The sequence below is a fragment of the Notolepis coatsorum genome, assembly GCF_963971535.1.
Source record: "Notolepis coatsorum genome assembly, chromosome: 20".
Lineage (NCBI taxonomy): Eukaryota > Metazoa > Chordata > Actinopteri > Aulopiformes > Paralepididae > Notolepis > Notolepis coatsorum.
In genome coordinates this window covers 19,333,567-19,356,171 of record NC_140184.1, presented here as the reverse complement: position 1 = coordinate 19,356,171, position 22,605 = coordinate 19,333,567, and the positions used below count along the sequence as shown (strand labels likewise).

Genomic DNA, 22,605 nt, shown 5'->3' with positions numbered 1-22,605 from the left:
AACTGGGAGGGAAAGGAAAATAAGATTGGAGAACACGTGTTTTAAGTCTGGACTCATTAAGAGCCCCATAATGAACATATGCTTCAATTTCCACAGTTCACTTGTCAGTGAAGTCTGCTAAGCTGAAAGAATGCTTCAACTATGCCGTGGACTTTTCTGATGACTGGAGTCGGAGGTTCTCTGTGTTGTGTTGTGTCACCCTGGTCTGGAGAGGAGCTTCGCCCACTAGGGATTGGGTACCGAGTCCGGTACTTTTAAGGGTATCGACTAGGGCTGGGCGATATAACGATAACGATAAATATCGCGATATATTTTAATAATCGATATCGAAGATCGAAAAATCTTATTTTTTTTAATTATTTTTTTATATAATTTTTTTTTTTTTTTGTGACCTGCAACAGGGCAGTTTTAAAACCAGAGACAGTGGACAGACTTGTCTTTCTTGCCTGCAACTTAAAGTATGGCTTTGCTTGTCCAAATGGACAATACTGACCAAATTGAGATATATTTTTCTTTTGTCCATTTATTTATGTTTGCTTTCTAATTTAAAATACAGTTTGAAACCGTCTGTACACAGTAGGCTATGTGTGCTAGCAGAGCTAGACTCCAGTCACGAGTCACGGTGCACATGTGCGGTGGTTTGTCCACCAAAAAAGCGCCAAAAGATCGAAATAAACTAGCAGAGCCAGAACTGTTCAACTCCCCTGGAGCCACAGCCAGCAGAGAAGCCGGTTTACTTCGCTTTTAAACCAGCTGCAGCCTGAGAACTGGAGTGTGAGGGGATGTAACACTAAAGATGGCGGCAACGACAAAGAATTGCTGCAAAATAAACATACATATGTTGTTTAAATTTTTTATTTTTTTTTTATACTTATAACAATTTCGATAATTATCGATATAGAGAAATATGATAACATTATCATATCGTTATCGTGATATGATTTTTTGCCATATCGCCCAGCCGGTAGAATCACGTCGGTACCGATTCACGTGAGATCCACTGGTGCCACATTTCGGTAATGCAAAAAAAATTACAATTTTTCATTTTTAATTTAAAGATATTGTGTGTGGTATATATATATATATATATATATATATATATATATATAACAATTGTTCTAAATAAATAATAATGATAATAAATCATTTGAAGTTTTGATTTTTTTTACAACTGAGGTAAGTAGATTACATTTTCAGAAGTAAAGTACTGAAAAAAGGTACCCTATCGCCCACCAACTGCTCAGTCATCACAACGCCAACAAATCCTCAATATCCAGCTTTGACGCACACGCTTCCACCACTAAATGGCATTCATCGAATTCATACTCACATAATTACATTTGTGCAGCTTACGGGGGCCAAGTGCATTTGATTAAAAAGGGCTGGGATAGCAGAACAGACAGATTCTAACCAATCATGTTAGGAGGAAGGTTTAAGGAATTAGTAATTACACAATAAGTATAGTCAAATTGATAACAGGGACAACACATGCTTTTGGATTTAAGAATACAACAAGACATGCAGCACAATGCTAATAATCACGATGTGTGTGCTGAGTGCTCGCAGTTTCATTCTAGGAGGTTTCTTATTACCAGGGATTTCCAATTCTGACCAATGAACTTAAAGCACCCTGCATGACAACCCTATAGGTGTCATAAGTAAGGTAAATGCCTCTACGTGATGAGAAGTTTAAAAGATGCCTTCACGGTAATTGTTGACAAAACCCCATTTTACTATTAAAAAATGTGTAGGCTATACATACCGGTAATTGTCTGAAGGAGAAAAACAGAATCTGTGCTGCTCCTCTAAAGGCATTCAACAGCAATGAAATGCTCCTTTTTGACTAATCAAGTGCATAAGACCTGGGCCCCATTTCATCTACCGGGATAACCGAGTTAGCCGGATAACTTTAGCTGGATAACTGGGTTAGCCTGACTTTCCGATTTCATGTACCTGGATTTTCCAAATCACCATGACAACATATCCAAAAGTTTGAGCCTGGTCGAAAGCAGAGTTCAAGTTCAAGTTAGCCTGAACTATCGCCACGCCCCCGCAAAGAAGTGACAGCCCGTTTCCTGAAACTATTCCCACAGTCTACGATCTGCATTATACCATTCTGAATTACGTTTTTGTGCTCCATTCTTCCAGAGGGGGCTTTTGAAATGTAAAATAGACCCAAAATGCTGATATTAAATTCACTTTGTCCTAAATAATGCACGTTATATATACCGTGGCGACGGTGGCGCTCGCTCGTGCGATGTACACATGATGTGGTTATTTTAATTGTAACTGGGATTAAGATGTCTGATGAGATGCGCTGTTTGACGGATTTGAGAAATTGAATGAGCCGTTGACGTCACATTAATGAATGAGGATAAAGAGATAAACTTCATTCAAAACAAAGGATATTCTAAACACGGGTCTCTCGTTCATTAATGTATAAACAATGAATTTATCCCATCTGGCCCAGTGGCCCAGCGGTAGTGCTCAAGCCTCCCAATCCACCGACCGGGGTTCAAATCCCCGTGTTTCCAATATGATTTTTTTGAATATAATATTAATGATTATACGCCAAAGTAGCCTGGTTTTAAGTTAAAATATTATAAATCTACATGCATTGAGGATGTCATTCTTTATATAGCTCTCAACGTGCACCAAATTGAATTATTCCTATATTGCAAAAAGAAGGACCCCGGTCTTGAACCCGGGTCGTCCGTGTGGAAGTCAAAAGAACAACCCGTTGGACCACATTGGAGATAAGTTAAATATTGACTATACATCAATCAATGGGCAAGAAAGCCGTCTCGTAATTCTGTATAACAGTTAACTAGTTATTTTCGCTAGCAAGATCTCATTTGATTATTCAATCCAGCAGGCAAGTTTAAAGAAATATAATCTGATTGATTGAGGTAATGAGGGACTTAGAATTAGCCTATAGATAACGCATTTAACTTGTCGGCGAGGCGATTGAGCCTATTGCAATCTGTCAATAAAGTCTTAAATCAATTAATCAATCAATGCCGTTGAGAATCAGGGTCTCTGCCATCGATACGTGCTGGCTTTCCACCTAAAACGGGAGCGCGCATCTAGCCTGACTTGAGCCTGACTCTCAAGTCTGGCTTGAGTTAACGAGACTGAATCCTCCTTTGTGAAACAGGAAAATCCCGGCTTTGAACATCGGGTTAACTGAAGCTGGATAATGGACATGTTGATCGACTTAGTTGAACCACGTACATGAAACAGGGCCCTGTACAAGAAGATGGTAGCCATTAGCCAAACACATCTAAGAGAGCCTAGGCACACCTTAAAGGTAGAATCTGTAATGTCGTCAAACAACAACCTCTAGGCAAAAGAGTCCCTCTTGGTATTGCGCTTTGTTTACATTTACATTTAGTCATTTAGCTGACGCTTTTATCCAAAGCGACTTACACGTTTTGTACGACAAGTCAGCAGGAAGGGTACAACTCTATCAGCTGAGTAACAATGTTCATCAAAGTGCCGAGTGCTACAATGTAGGTTAGTTTATTAGGACAAGTGCATGACAGTAAGGTTAGTTAGGGTTTGTTTAAAGCAAAAATGTATTTCAGGTATTGAAAGAAGAAGTGTGTCTTTAGTCGACGGCGAAAGCTTGGTCGGGTTTCGGCTGTCCTAAGTGGTGGGAAGTTTGTTCCACCATTGTGGGGCAAGGACCGAGAATAGGCGGCTTCTCTTTGATGACCCTCCTGGAGCTCGGATAGGAGTAGGTCTGAGGTGGCCAGAGGATGCAGTTTACATTTTTTGTTTTTGTGTGGGTTGGATTGATGCACTGATGGTTCAGTGAGTATAGGGGAGGGGTTACTTGTGGCCAAACCTCAGGGTCTAGCAAGAGAGGTCTGGAGAAGGTCACAATAAGTTACTAAGCTCCAACCCACACATCAGACCGAAACAAACAAAAGTAAACAAAGCGCAATACCAAAGAGGGGCTCTTTTACCTAGAGGCCGCTGTTTGACAACATTATAGATTCTACCTTTGAAGGACCAGCGTGGAGGATTTAGTGGCATCGAGCCGCGAGCGATGAAGTTGCAGATTGCAACTAACATCATAACCCCTCCCCTTCCAACCAACATAACCCCTCCCCTGAGTCCCCTCCCCTTCCAACCAACATAACCCCTCCCCTGAGTCCCCTCCCCTGAGTCCCCTCCCCTTCCAACCAACATAACCCCTCCCCTGAGTCCCCTCCCCTTCCAACCAACATAACCCCTCCCCTGAGTCCCCTCCCCTTCCAACCAACATAACCCCTCCCCTGAGTCCCCTCCCCTTCCAACCAACATAACCCCTCCCCTGAGTCCCCTCCCCTTCCAACCAACATAACCCCTCCCCTGAGTCCCCTCCCCTTCCAACCAACATAACCCCTCCCCTGAGTCCCCTCCCCTTCCAACCAACATAACCCCTCCCCTGAGTCCCCTCCCCTTCCCAGCACGGAGGAGAACCTGCGGCGGCTGCGGAACTAGAAAGCTTGGTTTGTCCATTCTTGGCTACTGTAGAAACATGGTGGTGCGTTCTAAGGTAACGAAACTACAACTATTCTTACTCTCAGGTGATTATACACTAATGAAAACATACTTATGAATATTATAGTACATTTCTGCCAATAGATCGCCCTATATATCGTACGCACTGCTCCTTTAAGTAGACCAAGTAGATTAACCATATACAGATATTCTAGCCTATAGCCTATATTCTGGGTGGGGTGAAGCTCTGTATCCCCCCCCCCCCCCCCCCCCCCCCATGCTGCTTTGACACCTGAATTTCACCAAGGGGATTAATAAAGGATCATTTTATCTTATCTTACTATACACTTGGTACTTGAACCATTAACATCACAATGTGCAAAGAAGAAACGACAACAGAAATAACAGCAATATCCAGCAAAGAAGAAACAACAACAGAAAGCACAGCAATATCCAGCTGGGGATGGAAGAGTTCTTTACACAGCGCGCCCCAAGAGCAAAGTAGGCCTATGGCCCCATGAGGTCAGTGTCCTCTGAGTGTGCCAGTGTACTGTGACCTGATTACCTGTCTCCTGAAGCCTGTAATTACTTAAGCTAACAGACACTTTGACGGTGAGGCTAATTCGAGTTGAACCTGCACACTATTAACCCTGCATAATGACATATGAGAACAATGAGGACTAAATGGGGATACAAATGTGACTGAGCCTTGTGCTAAAACGATCTCAAATAGGATTAGAATGTCAGGAAGGAGCCTAAGCATGAATAAGTACGTTTCCCCAATGTTTATTACGTGTTCAGTAACAATGTCAGTAATCCAGGTGCAAAACTACAGGTTGAGCACCAGACCAAATCCAGGAGTAAAAGACTATGGGGTCAAACCATGAATTATATGGTAGCATGTTCATTTGTTTGGAGTTACTGTAATACTAGGGCTGTGTTGATGATACTGTAATTAGGCCTTATTAGCCGAACAGTTCCTATTCAAACTGTCATGCAATGTTGCCATATCACACATGCGAACGAGGTAAACAGTCTAAGGCTGTAGCCTACTGCAGTCCTCCTTTAACAAATGTTTTATTACCGGTATATCATAAACAACAACACAATTCAGTTATTTTTAAGTGAAAAAAAACTGCCCCCCCCCCCCCCCACTGTAGGAAAGGGCACCTAGTTTTTTCAACATTCAATATTTACAAGTAATACGTTTAGCCAGTCAGTCGCTTACTCAAATTGTATGCACCGTTATACTGTAGCCATCCCATCAACGTATAGGCTACTTTCGCTTATTAACTCAAATTAAAGAGTAATAAACCATGAGCAATTAGGATGCCCTGCTCAAAGGGGGGAAAGAAACGAACTAACTTGGGTGAAATAAATCAAACTGGTCGCATTATGACAAATGGCAACACATATTTACAAAGTTACAGTATGGCTACTACATGATCATTGTATCTCTGAACGAATATCATTGCTTCTTGCTTCCCCTCCCTCTCTCTCACACACTCTCCCTCTCTCACACTCTCTCTCTCTCTCACACACTCTCTCTTAGTCTCTATCTCTCTCACACTCTCCCTCTCTCACACTCTCGCTCTCACACTCTCTCTCTCTCTCTCACACACTCTCTCTCACTCTCTCTCTCACTCTCTATCTCTCTCTCACACACTCTCCCTCTCTCACACTCTCTCTCTCACACTCTCTCTCTCTCTCACACACTCTCTCTCACTCTCTATCTCTCTCTCACACACTCTCACTCTCTCACTCTCTCACACTCTCTATCTCTCTCACACTCTCTCTCTCTCTCTATCTCTCTCACACACTCTCTCTCTCTCACACTCTCTCCCTCTCTCTCACACTCTCTCCCTCTCTCTCACATTCTCTCTCTCCCTCTCTCTCTCTATCTCTCTCGCTCTCTCTCTCTCTCACACTCTCTCTCCCTCTCTCTCTCTCTCTCTCTCTCTCTCTCTCTCTCTCTCTCTCTCTCTCCTCTCCCTCTCTCTGGCAACGCTACAGGCTACAGCGATGATAGAGCTATTTTTGTGACTTACCCCGGCCGTCGCCCTACTCCCAATTCTTCGCTCGATAAAGATACTTTGTTTTGTATCAAAGCGACTCCAACATGGACAGTCAGTGTGACAGGGGCGTAATTGCGCGCACGTTGATGCGCGTCCGCTATTTTTAGGAAAGTGACTCCGGTCAGAAGAGCCAGGAGCTGTTGTCGCTGCTGCCCGACTCCTCCTCCCTCCCTCCCGCCAGCGTGAGAGCACCCTCCTCCCACTTGACTGCTCTCAACTACTGGGGGAATAACAGTGTTATAACACCACCAAGACACTTCAGATGCCCACCTCGTTTTTTTTGCATTTTTAAAAGCTTGCATTTGTCCTTTATTGTTTTGCATTTTGTATATTTTGTATAGTGTTTGGTACTTACTTTTTACTTTTTACTGTATGAAGCACAATCTCAGGGGGCTCATACAGAACCAAGCATTTCACTGACATGTCTTCACTGACACTGAGTCACTATTAATTGAAAATGGGGGACCCTGAAAATGGGACGTCTTTCTCTGGTCTGCATCCCCTTAACAATTGTGTGTATTGAGCCGTACTGTATTGTACCCATTCTGCAATCTGTTAAATAAAGTTTTCATTCATTCATTCATTCATTCATTCATTCATTCATTCATTCATTCATTCATTCATTCATTCATTCATTCATTCATTCATGTGACAAATAAAACAAAACTTGAACTTGAAGTGGCCAGAAAGGCACAACAGAATGGGGCTGTAACGCACAAACGGGTTGTTATATATCGTATAGCTTACACTCTGCGCTCTAGTGGAACATATCCCATATCCAGTCTGTGACGGATACGTCTGTGCACCGCACCCGCACATGTTAACCGTATTGTTTGTACACATTTACATTCATGATACACATACACAATTTCTATTTCACATAATGACACACGACACATAGACTTGCGTACTGATATCATATCCATTCTTTATTATTTGACTTACATGGTTAAGTGCATGCATGTTGTTCATTGTTTGTTTTCTCCAACTCTGCAGCCAGCCATCCCCACTCTGGGCAAACAGAGCAGCTGTGACTGATCGGTCCTAAATGGCCGGATGGGGGGGGGGGTGGACCAAACCATGTTACGGGAGATGCCGGGGGGGGTTTATTGTATTGTAATTTAGTTTCCTTATATGTATTCCTTTATTAATTAAGATTATTAGTTGTGCAGTTTGGTAGTTGTGTTGTGTGTTGTGTGTTTATTGTTTGTTAGATTAATTAGAAGTGTAAGATATTATTTAGTAAAATATTAATTATCAATTAGCCCACTTAGATTAGATGTATCTGGCCAGGGCCTATATATAGTTTTGAGTTCTTAGTTGTCATTGTCTTCCGTTCTGTTCAGGTCTGGTTTTGTCCTGCTGTATTATTTGGACCATTTATGTTATATTTAAATTATGTTTTTGCATGGGTAAATAAAACCCTTATTCTTTGGCTGTTTTTGAAATGGGTAAAATAAAACCCTTATTTTTTGGCAAAACCACTGTGTCCTCCTTGTCTGGCTGCTTGGTCCCTTACAAATGGTGACAGCGGTGGGATCAGCACGCCGAGGACGTTTTTTTTTTTTTGGAATTACTATTTTTTTTTTTTCCTCCCTTGCTTCCCTGAAGAAAATGCCACGAGGAAGGGGAAGGGGGAACCCCGGGCAGCAGTCGGCTGTACCAGAAGTACCAGAAGACTATGTGGAAAACGACGATGGGGAAGAACCTGGAGCAACTGGAGGGGCCGGTGAGCCACCTGGATGTGTCAGTGGAGAACCAACCCTAACAGACCTATCCAACATCCTCCGAGCCTTTATGGGCCAGCAACAGGTCAGGGAGACCCGAATGGAGGAAGAAGCGGCAAGGCAAGGGCAGTGGGTTAAATACATCCAGCACCAGTTCTCTCTACTTCAGTTGGAAGTCACAGCACGTACCTTCCCAGCCACGTTACCACCCCCAGAGGACTCACCTACAGGCGTGGAACCACAGCGTGACTCCTCACAGGCAGAGTTACTGTTTGGAGCCAGCCAACACACGGGCAGCCTCTCTGGTCAGTATCGAGTTCCCCAGGAACCCAGACTGGAAAAATTGACTGATTCAGATGATATTGAACATTTTCTAGTAACTTTTGAGCGCATTGCAGGTGCCTGTAGGTGGCATAAAGCAGATTGGACCTTTCGACTGGTTCCTCTACTCACTGGTAAGGCCAGGAGTGCCTATGTAAACATGGATGCTGATGACTCACTTGATTATGACCAAGTCAAAACAGCCATTCTCCAGAAGTATGATATTAACCCAGAAACATACAGACAGAGGTTTCGATCATGGGAGGTGCAGTCCAACGAGACCCCTAAAGAGCTTTATGTAAGGCTAAAAGAACTGTATGACAAATGGGTCCAGCCTGAAGGCAAGACTGTGAAGGACATTGGAGAAACCATGATATTGGAACAGTTTCTGAGAATGTTGTCCCCTGAGCTACAGGTGTAGATCCGGGAACATGACCCTGGCACGGCAGCAGAAGCAGCTCGTCTGGCTGACATCTTTGTGGCCGCCAGACGGAATAACCAACCGTGGACCAATGCTGCATGGAAGGTAGCCAAGGAGCCGTGGCGACCGGGTTCATTCCCACAGGCCACTCGCCAAGCATCCACCGATGTGGGTAAGTTTCCCCAAAGGGGAAACCCGCCAATGACTGTCAGATACTCCAGCCCAAAAGTGCCTGTTTGTTATCTGTGTGGGCAGGAGGGGCATACCAAGCCCATGTGCCCTAAAAACCCTGTCAAGCTGACCCAGTTATGCTATGCTCCACGATACAGGACTGAGCCCGAGTGGAAGTATGAGCAGCCCACAAGGGAGATCACAGTGGAAATCAATGGCCAGGAGCTCAGGGCATTGATTGACACGGGTAGTGCACAAACTCTGGTTCATCAGCAGTATGTACCACTCCATCAAGTGCGCACCTCAGAAACAGTTCCCATATGTTGTGTGCACAGGGATGAAAAGGCATACCCCACTGCTGATCTGTATATTAAGGTACAGGGACAAGCTTACCTGCTCACTGTTGGCATTTCCAATAACCTACCCTTTCCTGTCATATTAGGAAACGACTTGCTGGTGCTGTTTGATTTGCTGCAGTCCCGTCAGACCTGCAATGCTGCCCTCACCCGAGCTCAGGCTAAGCAGACGACCGAACCTGATCAGACACTTGCTGTGCTGCCATTCTATGATGTAGAGGTGGGGGCAGAACCAGGTAAACCACGGAAACCCCGCAAGCAAAGGAGAGGAGAGAAGTTTCAAGGTACTGTTGTCCATCCCCAAGGTGAACCAAACCCAGAGCTTCCCCTAGGCTTTAGAATACCGACCAACATTATTGACATGCAACAAGCAGACCCCAGCCTAGTTGGCTGTTTATCCAAGGCTAAAGGGAGAGGGAAAGTTGAGGCTGGACTTGAGAGTGGCCCTGATAACTACTTTTTACAGCGAGGTATCCTTTATCGCCAGACTAAGTCCACTGAGCAGATGGTGGTTCCAAAAGCGACCCGGGAAGTAATACTTGATCTGGGACATTCCATTCCCTGGGCTGGCCACCTAGGAAAGCATAGAACCACTGCTCGCATACAGAGACAATTTTTTTGGCCTGGCCTACGTAGAGATGTCGCTGCCTACTGTCGGAGCTGCCCTCAATGCCAGTTGACCGCAAAGCGGGACTATGCCAAAGCACCTCTCCAGCCATTACCAGTTATAGGCACTCCATTCGAACGACTAGGTATGGATGTGGTCGGTCCACTAGAAAAGAGCAAGTCTGGTAACCGGTTTCTGCTAGTCATTACAGATTATGCCACAAAATATCCTGAAGTGTTCCCCCTCAAGTCAGTCAAAGCCAAGACTGTTGCATTCTGTCTGGTGCAGTTCTTCTCCAGGGTAGGGTTCCCCCGTGAAATACTTACGGACCAGGGCACAAATTTCATGTCCAAGCTCCTGAAGGATGTATACCAGCTGTTGGGCATCAGAGGCTTAAGAACAACACCATATCATCCACAGACCGATGGTCTAACCGAGCGTTTCAATCAGACCTTAAAACAGATGCTCCGCAAGTTTGTCAGTGACTCTGGTTCTGATTGGGACCAGTGGCTCCCATATCTGATGTTTGCTTACAGAGAAGTACCACAGGCCTCTACCAGCTATTCATCTTTTGAGTTGATGTATGGACATGAGGTAAGGGGCCCTCTTTCACTCCTGAAGGATGTCTGGCAGAGGGACCAGGAGGTAAACAAATGTGATGTTGTCTCTTATGTGATTCAGATGCGGGAGAAGCTGACAAGGATGTCTGCTCTGGCCCAGGAGAGTATGGTGGTGGCCCAGCGACGGCAAAAGACCTTGTATGATCGGTCAGCCGGGGAGAGGAGCTTTGAAACAGGCCAGGAAGTGCTGGTCATGCTACCTACTGAGGAAAGCAAACTGCTGGCAAAATGGCAAGGGCCCTTCAAGGTAATCAAGAAACTTGGTTCCACCACTTACCGAATCTCCACCCCAGGTCGTGGCCGTTCTACCAAGAACCTACATGTCAACCTACTGAGAGAGTGGGTCCCCCGACCAAAGCCACCAGACAGTCTACCAGTGCTGCTGATCCGGAGGGTAGAGGAGGATGATGCTGGAGAGCAGTACTTACCGGAGCCTACCTCGCCTGTCCTGGATCTACACCATCTGTCGCCAGAACGACAGGCTCAGGTACAAGCTGTATGTGATCCAGCGGTGGTCCAGGAGAACCCTGGCCGTACACAGGTAGTAAAACATGAGATTGTGCTGAAGGACAATGCTGCTGTTAAACGCATGAGTTATCGCATTCCTGAACGCTTGCTAGAGTCCCTCAAGAAGGAGATTGACCTCATGCTGTCCCTTGGCATCATCGAGCAGTCCCGAAGTGAGTGGTGCAACCCCATTGTTCTTGTTCCAAAGAAGGATGCATCGATCAGGTTCTGTATTGACTTTCGTTATTTGAATTCAGTGTCAAAATTTGATTCCTACCCAACACCCCGTATCGATGACCTGATTGACCGTCTGGGTCAAGCCAAATATTTGACTACCATTGATCTATGTAAAGGATATTGGCAGGTTCCCCTTTCCCACAAGTCCCGTGAGCATACTGCTTTCCGGACACAGTGGGGCCTGTTCCACTTTACAGTGATGCCCTTTGGATTGCATGGTGCGCCGGCCACCTTCCAGCGGCTCATGGATGGGGTCATCAGTGGATTGTCAGAGTTTGCCTCAGCCTATCTGGATGACATTGTTGTTTATAGCAACACCTGGACAGATCACATGGGACACCTGAAGAGGGTCTTTCAGTGTCTCAAGGAGGCTGGCCTCACCATCAACCCCTCCAAATGTGCATTCGCCAGAGTCGAGACCGAGTACCTGGGATATGTCATCGGGAACGGGGTCTGCCGGCCTCAGGTCCACAAGGTCCAAGCCATTCAGCAGTGTCCCCTGCCACAAACCAGGAAGCAGTTGAGGTCGTTTTGGGCATGTCAGGTTGGTACCATAGATTTGTGCCCAACTACTCTGCCAGGGCTGCCCTCCTCACTGACATGCTCAGCCAGAACTGTCCCAACCCGTTGAGGTGGACAGAAGAGGCTGTTTTTGCCTTTAAAGACCTTCAGCAAGCTCTAAGGAGTGACCCTGTGTTGTGTTGCCCAGATTTCACTAAGACTTTCTTTCTACAGACTGATGCCTCAGATCGGGGTGTAGGGGCCGTCCTTCTGCAGGGCCCGCCTGATGACCGACACCCCGTGGTTTTCATCAGTAGGAAGCTGTTTCCTAGAGAGACGAGGTACTCCACCATCGAGAAGGAGTGTCTGGCAGTCAAATGGGCCATTTCCTCTCTGAAGTACTATCTTCTGGGACGCGAGTTCATTCTGGAGACTGACCACAAGGCGCTGACATGGATGGAGAGGATGAGAGATTCCAACAGCCGGATCACTCGCTGGTATCTCGACCTGCAGCCCTACAGATTCCGTGTCCTCCACATCCCGGGCAAGGACAATGTGACTGCTGACTACCTGTCCCGCTGTGCCAGCGGGCTTCCAGAGGAGCGGGAGTATGTGACGGATACGTCTGTGCACCGCACCCGCACATGTTAACCGTATTGTTTGTACACGTTTACATTCATGATACACATACACAATTTCTATTTCACATAATGACACACGACACATAGACTTGCGTACTGATATCATATCCATTCTTTATTATTTGACTTACATGGTTAAGTGCATGCATGTTGTTCATTGTTTGTTTTCTCCAACTCTGCAGCCAGCCATCCCCACTCTGGGCAAACAGAGCAGCTGTGACTGATCGGTCCTAAATGGCCGGATGGGGGGGGGGTGGACCAAACCATGTTGCGGGAGATGCCGGGGGGGGTTTATTGTATTGTAATTTCCTTATATGTATTTCCTTATTAATTAAGATTATTAGTTGTGCAGTTTGGTAGTTGTGTTGTGTGTTGTGTGTTTATTGTTTGTTAGATTAATTAGAAGTGTAAGATATTATTTAGTAAAATATTAATTATCAATTAGCCCACTTAGATTAGATGTATCTGGCCAGGGCCTATATATAGTTTTGAGTTCTTAGTTGTCATTGTCTTCCGTTCTGTTCAGGTCTGCTTTTGTCCTGCTGTATTATTTGGACCATTTATGTTATATTTAAATTATGTTTTTGCATGGGTAAATAAAACCCTTATTCTTTGGCTGTTTTTGAAATGGGTAAAATAAAACCCTTATTTTTTGGCAAAACCACTGTGTCCTCCTTGTCTGGCTGCTTGGTCCCTTACACAGTCTAAAACTGAATACATTTCTTCACATGTACACACCCATCCGCCTGGCCACACCCCCATCCGCTCCTCTACATAAGCGGGGATGTGGCCATACTAACAGCTCCTTCCTTATTTTCACCACCGACAAGTGTCTGTATACACCACTTGAGTTTAGTGCCGAAATAGTTGGAAAGGAGCTACGTTGAAGAGAAGGAGCTGCGTTGACATTATATCTTTGTTTTCTCTCTTACTATTTTCGAGGAAATACAGCGATAATGTCTTCGCCACCGGAGTGTCTAGAAGATGATGATCATTCTGACTTCCACCGGCCCTTCGTATTAGGGGCTCGCGTCGCTGAGCAATCCCCGCCGGCATTACCTCCGGCTCTGCAGTTGGACACTTTGCTTGGGGAAGGTCTTCGGCTGTGCTGGCGTGCATGATGTAAAGCTTACTCTACACATTTGGCGTCGTATCAGGGGTAAGGTGGTGAGGGGTGGGTGAAATTATTCCCCGGGTTGCCCCTGGGCCCCCCCCTCCCCTCAAATATGATTTTGTTTACTAAATGTGTGTTGATTCACTATGTTTTTGGGGATACGGTGTAAATCCCTCAGCTTCTGCTGGGGTTGTGCTCTTGCTTAGAGAGAGGCAATTTTTTCTGAAAATTGTTTGGTCACTGTCATGTGGACTTAGCAAGGCCTGTGACCAGTACTTAATCGAGGACTTATGTCTTCTCTCATCATGAAAAACGGCGTTCCTCTTACAGTAGTGAGAGTGTACTTTCGCCTTTTTTGTTGTGATGGAGGGTTGTGTGTATCGTATTCACGTTTAAGATCCACAACTGGGTTAGGTGTTGGCCTACAGAAGTTACATGTGTAAGCTCTTGTACCATGGCCCTTGGCCCCTCTCTTCCCTGGTCCCAGGCCATATTTGGGCAGGTGGGTCACGGAATTCCCCCCGCCATAGAGTACGTCACTGGGCGCGTTTCTATTGGTTGTGAGACTTCCGTGAGTTCTTTTCAGGCTCCATGTTGTGGACCTCTGTTATTGTCAAGATGAGTTATGCGGTGCGTGAGAACTTAAAAAGAAGTTTTCTGCTCTGCGCTCTGTTGCATATGTCTTGAGCTTTTGGTCACGTAGCTCAATGTTACATATATCTTTTCAATTATTACTCACGTGGGAAGTCTCTCTGGGGGTTCCCTGTCTCCTCTCTTTTATACAGAGCAGGGTTGACAGTAGGGGTGGACGGTATAAACAGTATACGGTATAAACGGTATGTACTACAGTATGGATTTTGACTATACCTTGTGACCGGTAGAGCAACACAGTGTGGAGGGAGGGGGCTGCCAGGAGCGGAGCCAACGCCAGCCCGCCGAGACAGGGCTCCACAGTGCGACTATTTCACTTGGATTTCCCCCTAAAAATATATATGTGCGAACTGGAAAAATTATTTAGGAGCACAGAGGCTTTGCGTAGTGGGCGTGTCAACGCGCAATTGTCATTTCATAATAAACACGGAACAGAGTGGACCTTCAATTCTAGAAGCAAACTAGCTCTTCAGCCCTGCGTTGCACACAGCTGTGCGACAACTTCTCTCGCGAGTCGCGCAGTTTCTATGTGTAATGTAAACTCTGCGTCGGATCCAATGGTCTAACATGCTTTGCATCCTCGCCATTCTGGAATGCCCACATCGCGCTAAAATCTTAAGTAATGTTAAATGTTGATGTAGCCTCAGCAAGCTAACGTTAGCTCTACTCCTAGGCTAGGAGTAGAGCTAACGTTAGCTTGCTGAGGCTACATCAACAGGCTGCTAGGAGTCCTCAGCAAGCTAACGCCGGCTCCACCCCTAGCAGCCCTCCCCCTCACTCTCTCCCCCTCCCTCTCTATCTCTCTCTCTCTCTCTCTGCTAACAATCCTGATTCGATTCTTGAACCTATTTCATTCCAAAGGAATATATTGATGGACATTAGCTATAGTATATAGCTCAGCAGCTGTAACAGAATACTTTTATTTATTTATTTTTATTTATGTTTCAACAATGACAAAAAAAAGCCAGCGGTGGACCGACATAGCAAACGCTGTCACTGTTTACTTGTGTAAGGATATGGTTCCTTTTCAAACTGTCGATCGAAAGGGCTTTAAAGACATGGTCAAAACACGATCCAAGATATGCGTTACCTGCATGCCTGCAGACACTTGAGAAAAGGTTTTGCATTTTTCTATTGCAGTTTTGCACAATAAATGTTCTTAAAATACCTTTGTACTATGTGAAATATGTCCTAGTAATACAATAGTACAGTAATAGCTGCCAGTGTTTTACCCCTTCAGAAGCATGTATATAGACATTTTAAGATAAGTTAATATACTGTGATATATACCGTTACCGTCTACGTTTCAAATTATACTGTGATAAAAATTTTAGACCATACCGTCCAGCCCTAGTTGTCAGGGGTGTTTTCCCTCGGACGCATCATATGGGACCCATATCTGTGTCTTGGCCAGCTTCCTGCCGCTCTCCCAGGCGGCTTGGAGGGAGCGTTATCTGGGTTCTTGTTAGAATTACCATTGATATGTTTTGGGTCTCGACGTGTACATAGTGCTGGCCCTGGGTGCTTCTGTGTGGAACCACACATGGGCTTGCACGCCTTGGTTGCTCATCATTGAAACAGCATTTTTATGGGGCAACTAGGATGGAGTTTGTCTATTCCGGGCGCCAGTGTACTAGGTTAGTCTCGATGAATTCTCGTTCATCTCTGGGGGGAGATAATTGTGCTTTTATGTTCTGACCGTCTTGGTGGCGACCTCTGTGATGTTTTAGATCGACACGCGTACCTACCCCCCTCTTAGGACTGGGGATGGTGGCGTGATTAGGACACGGGACTGGTTCTGGTCGCGCCGAACCAGGTCAGTTAACCCGTTGTCCGCCGGGCGCAGATCTGCTGTTCTGGTACCCTGAAGGACTTGTGCTTTTTCGGGGGGAAAATGCCGGGTTGGCCCGGGCGTTGCAGGGGTTGGTGTTATGGAGGTGTTCGTGGTTATGTCACTGCGTATTATCCTTCACTATTGCTTGGTCCATATTGTGTTGTACCTTGCGCTGTGCTAAAGAAGCCTGGTCCTTCTCCATTATTTTTTCGCCCCTCTCTTCTCATGCTTGGCGGGGCTGGGAGGGGGCTGTCGAGGTGGTTCTTGTACCCCTCTGGCATCCCTGTGTACGTCCCGGTCCGCCGGGCCCAGGTCCGGACTCGTTCTCGTCGACCTGTTGGCCTGGGTTAACCCCTTCTTGAGAACTGAAACACTTGTACTGCTGTATAGCCGGTGTATACCCGCAGTTGTGTTTTGGACTTTTTTCTTGGGGGGGTTATAGGAACAACCGCCTCCTGTTAGGTGGTGGTTGGTTTCCAGGTGTGTTGGTAGCGGAGTCGACTCTTGGGTTGGGCCGGGCTTGACCTCGTCTGCCTGCGAGTGTGCCCCCGCACCCTTCATGACGTCTGCCAATCGTGTCAGCCTTCTCTGCCTCTGACCCTCTAGAGGGTCAGGTTTTTTTTGTGGAGGCTGCGACATGGTGCACAGCATACCGAATGCCCCTTCCGCCGGGATGCTGTTTTCAGCAGACCCCTTAGGCGCCTGTCTAGTCCGCAGTGCTCCAGGCACAGGTCGAGTCCTTTTGACCTGTTGCCTGGATTGAGGGATCAACCTCTTTGGGGGTTGTCTCCCCGGTGCGCTGCCTGGTCCCGCTGTGGGGGTGTAGCCTCTTTGAGTGCTTCAGGGCGGCGTGCTGTAGGGGGGAAGGGCCTGCTCTTGGATGGGCCCTGTCCGATACGCTGGCGATGTGGGGGGTGGTGTCACTAGTGACCGCCTGGTGGGGTCTCGATGCTGCGGCGTCGTTGGCCTCACCAGGCCTCCTTTTTCCAGGGGGTCCTGACCCTTCCTGGGGCTGGGTCCTCCTTCACGCTCCGCTGCTACGGCCTTGCCACGGGGTTGGGTTCTTGACCTTGACCCTGTGATATTAGGGATTGTAACAGGTTTTTTTTTCTTCCCGTTCGTTCCCTAGTGGCATGTGGGTTGCGCGCCTGTGTAGTCGTGGGTTATTCTGTGGGAAGGTAAGTCCCACGATCTGCTCACCCTGTGCGTTTGAGTTGCTAAACCCTCTTCGCACAGTCGGATCTGATTCCCTCCCGTCCTCCACTAGGGGGGTCCGGGGGCTCGGGTCCTCCCCGGTTCTGATGGTTGTGGGGGGCCTCAGCGGGTACATTTGTCGAGCTTCCGCTCTGCTCAGCTCCTGTGTTCCACTAGAGCGCAGAGCATAAGCTATACGATATATAACATACGGTTATCCTATAACCATAGTTATATGAGTATAGCGAGCGCTCTGCGCTGACTCACTGAGGACCCCGTGGTCTTCACCTTCGGTGGTGAAAGACTTGGGAAGGAGCTGTTAGTATGGCCACATCCCTGCTTACAGTATGTAGAGGAGCGGATGGGGGTGTGGCCAGGCGGATGGGTGTGTACATGTGAAGAAATTTATTCAGTATTAGACTGGATATGGGATATGTTCCACTAGAGCGCAGAGCGCTCGCTATACTCATATAACTATGTTTCAAGTTTCTTTAATATTTGTCATACAGAAGTACAGAATACTTTTATACAAAATGCTTCTTACTGTTACGCTCCAGAGACTGTGCAAGACAAGATAAGTATGAAATAAAATAACATAGTAAAATTAGAAGTAAAAAAAATGAGGTCACAGTGTTCAGTTTAGACATATGTACAATGTTCGATGCAGAATAGACGTAGTTACCATACAATATACAATACTGTGCAGTGTACTAATATACAATACTATATAGTGCAAGGCAGAAATGGGACGAGGTGCAATTTAGGTACAATTCACAGTAGGTGTACGAGTTGTAGTGCAAATCCTTTATCAATAAATATAAAGTGTAAAGTGTGTTTGTGTGATCTAAAGTGTGGAGAGTGGGTGCTGCAGTGTGTTGTTTGTTTGAGTGAGTGTGTGCGTGTGGGTGTGTGTGCTGTGTGCATTTGATGGTTGTTGCATAGTGTTTATTGTTCGTTTAGCAGCCTGATGGCCTGGGGATAGAAGCTTCTTCTGAGTCTTTCTGTGCTCGCCTTAAGACTCCGGTATCGCTTGCCTGACCGCAGCAGTTCAAAGAGGCAGTTGTTCGGGTGGCTCGAGTCCTTAATAATTCTCTTAGCCTTCCCCTTGCACCGCTTGTTGTAAATGTTCTGGAGGGTGGGAAGCCCCCCTCCAATTGTGCGTTCGGCTGAACGTGTCACTCTTTGTAGTCTGCTACGGTCTTGTGCAGTGCTATTCCCAAACCAGGAGGTGATGTTGCCGGTCAGGATGCTCTCTATTGTACATGAGTAGAAGTTCCTAAGGATCTTCTGACTGACTTGGAACTTCCTTAGGCGCCTGAGGAAGTAGAGGCGTTGTCGTGCCTTCTTCACAACACTGTCAATGTGTGTGGTCCATGTCAAGTCCTCGGATATGTGGGCTCCGAGGTACTTGAAACTGTTCACTCTCTCAACCGGTGCCCCGTCGATGCTGAGGGGGCTGTAGTCCTTGACCCCCGACCTCCTGAAGTCCACAATCATCTCTTTTGTTTTGCTGACGTTCAGGGAGAGGCAGTTCTCCTGACACCACTGTGACAGGTTCTCTACCTCTTCCAGGTAGGCCCTTTCGTCGTTGGCAGAGATCAGGCCCACCACTACTGTGTCATCAGCAAATTTGATGATGGTGTTGTTGTTTTGCTGTGCTACGCAGTCATGTGTGTACAGGGAGTAGAGGAGGGGGCTCAGAACACAGCCCTGGGGGGCCCCTATGTTGAGCGTGATGGATGAGGAGGTGCAGTTGCCGGCTCTTACCACCTGGGGTCTGCCCGTCAGGAAGTCCAAGACCCACTGGCAGAGGTCATAGTTCAAGCCCAGGTCCCTGAGCTTGGCTATGAGTTTGGAGGGGACTATGGTATTGAATGCTGAGCTGTAGTCGATGAACAGCATTCTCACATAGTTCCCCTGCCTCTTGTCCAGGTGTGATGCTGCTGTGTGCAGCACATGGGCTATGGCGTCCTCCGTGGACCTGTTGGGGCGATATGCAAATTGCAGAGGGTCCAGGTTGATGGGGAGGGAGGAACAGATGTAGCCCTTCACTAGCTTCTCAAAGCACTTCATGGCTATGGAGGTGAGGGCTACAGGGCGGTAGTCGTTGAGGCAAGCGGGCGTAGATTTTTTGGGTACAGGGATGATGGTGGACTTCTTCAGACAGGTGGGGATGACAGCAGTGGCGGTTGGAATGCCCCACGGGCCCCGAGGCGAGATTGACAGCTCGGGCCCCCCCCCCCCCCCCCCGATATTTATTGTATTATTAAAAAAATAAAAATCCAACATGAAACAAAACATATCACAATACAATAATAATACGTCAAATGTATATACTCTCTTTTCTGGACTCTTTTCGTATCACAAACAGTACTGTATTTGCAAATCTGGTATGTCATGTATAGATGTAGCACTACTGTCTATCTGTATGTCATTATGTTATAATGAATTGAAAATGGGGGACCCTGATGTAAACAAGACGAAAGTGTTTCTCTGGTCTGCATCCAAGTTCAAGTTCAAGTTCTTTAATAGTTGTCATACAGAAGTACAGAATACTTTCATACAAAATGCTTCTTACTGTTACGCTCCAGAGACTGTGCTAGACAAGATAGTATCAAATAACATAATAACATAATATAGCATGAATTTAGAAGAAGAAAATGAGGTCACAGTGTTCGGTATAGACATATGTACAATGTTCTGAGTTACCATATAATATACAATACACAATACTATGCAGTGTACTAATGTACAGTACTATCTAGTGCAAAGCAGAAATGGGATGAGGTACAATTTTAGGTACAATTTACAGTAAGGTGTACGAGTTGTAGTGCAATCCTTCATCCATAAATATAAAGTGTGGGGAGTGGGTGCTACAGTGTGTTTGTTTAAAGTGGGTGTGTGCTATAAGTGTGTGGAGTGGGTGCTACAGTGTGTTTGTTTAAAGTGAGTGTGTGCGTGTGGATGTGTGTGCTATGTGCGTTTGGTGGTTGTTGTTGTGTAGTGTTCATTCATTGTTCGTTTAGCAGCCTGATGGCCTGGGGATAGAAGCTTCTTCTGAGTCTTTCTGTGCTCGCCTTGAGACTCCTGTATCGCTTGCCTGACCGCAGCAGTTCAAAGAGGCAGTTGTTCGGGTGACTGGAGTCTTTAATGATTCTCTTAAACAATTGTATGTATTGAGCTGTACTGTATTGTACCCATTCTGCAATCTGTTAAATAAAGTTTTCATTCATTCACCATGACATGTTTAGGTATTTGGCCAGATCCAGCTTGTCTGTGATGAGAGTGTTTTCTGTCTTTATGATTGACTATCATCATTAGATATTTCAGTTTCGTTATTACAGTAGCTGGCTAACAGTACGTTAGTTGACTAATACCAGAGTCAGAATTGGGTAATATGCCGACTACTGGCAGTGATGCGACCTATGTTACCACATAACTTTTGTCATCTCTGGTACTATGCAGTGCACTATGCAAAACGGCAAAGAGATAGGTAACGTTCGTTAAGTGCCAAATTACCATCATCATGATACACCCTCACATAATTCACAAAGTGTTCACGTGCGCCACCCATGTGGTAACCTAGAAATACCATAGATTGTGGCTAGGTGGTAACGTATATGTTTTCTATGATCACTATGAATTGAAAATGGGGGACCCTGATGTAAACAAGACAAACGTCTTTCTCTGGTCTGCATCCCCTTAACGAGCCGTACTGTATTGTACCCATTCTGCAATCTGTTAAATAAAGTTTTCATTCATTCATTCATTCATTCACATTACGTTAGTTAGCATCCAAGCTAGCGTGATAACGTTAGTAGTACTAGTTAGCTTACCTGCAATAATGTTGTCATCGTCCTGGACAGATAAGACTTGTTAAATCATAATATATCCACACTTTGTGCTGGTAAATGTCCCCTTTAGCTGCTCGGCGTCTTCGGATTTTAATACACCATGGTAGCGGTGGTGATGTGGGGGACCCTGATGTAAACAAGACGAAAGTCTTTCTCTGGTCTGCATCCCCTTAACAATTGTATGTATTGAGCTGTACTGTACTGTACCCATTCTGCAATCTGTTAATAAAGTTTTCATTCATTCATTCATTCATGTTTCAGGTGACTTATTATGTTGAACATAGCTTGCGATATTTTTCTCTGATGTCGCGTTCACGTTACGTGGGAAGAAGCGGAAGAACCAGAGGACATCTCGTTGCTACAACTAGGAAGCCTTCACGCATTGACTCGATCAAAACGCCCACATCCATACTTCCGCAATTCGTGACGCGAAGTGGGAGATATCGGGGTCTATAAAAAATCCCATATGTCCTAGTAGGAATTACAACTAGGAGGCTGACGTGAATGGTTTTTCCCAGTCGGAAGCTGATTCTTCCGATTCTTCCCACGTAACGTGAACGCGACATCAGAGAAAATATCACCTCCGCGCTGCTTGTGAGATTTACGTGGCTACGTCACAGCCAAGGAAAGGGAGCGCTGGATTTGTGCAAAACGCCCTGTTCCTAAACCACACGCTATCAGTCGTACTCGTACCACAGTACTGGCAAAATGGGAGGAGCCTAGAATCAAAACAAACGCACCAGTCCCAGTTGCCGTTACCACCAGTTGTGTTCGATCCAGTCCCACACGCGAACGGCAACTCCATTCAGTCCCGGGCCTGGGCCCGGGGCCGGAGGGGGGGCCCGGGGCCCGGGCCCCCCCTCCCGCCAGACGGTGGGCGGGCCCTAAGGCAGCTGCCTCCCCAGCCGCGCCTATAGCTCCGCCCCTGGATGACAGCCTGTTCCAAGGACAGGTTGAAGATGTCAGTGAATACCGGGGCCAGTTGGTCGGCACAGACTTTTAGGACGCGGCCGGGGATGCCGTCCGGTCCTGCTGCCTTCCTGATATTCACTTTTTTAAAGATCCGTCTCACCTCATGCTCTGTTACCCTGAACACTGAGTCTCCATCAGCAGACCCCCCCCCAATAACATAGGATAACCGTGTGTTATTGAATGTTGAATGACACCGTAGTAGTGCAGGGGTCACCGGCCTTTTTGAAACTGAGAGCCACTTCATGGGTACTGAGTCATACGAAGGGCTACCAGTTTGATACACTCTTCTGAAATAACAAATTTGCTCAGTT

At 46.2% G+C, this 22,605-nt stretch overlaps 1 protein-coding gene across 1 annotated transcript in view; it reads right to left on the bottom strand.

The window, feature by feature from the left end:
- The window catches only part of LOC311246980 (myocyte-specific enhancer factor 2A-like), a 137,182-nt gene extending 130,515 nt beyond the window's left edge, over positions 1-6,667 (bottom strand). The window contains exon 1 of the mRNA XM_084337253.1: positions 6,540-6,667. The gene's annotated coding sequence lies outside the window, so the exon portion shown is untranslated. The remainder of the gene's footprint in view (positions 1-6,539) is intronic.
- Positions 6,668-22,605: the final 15,938 nt, after the last annotated feature.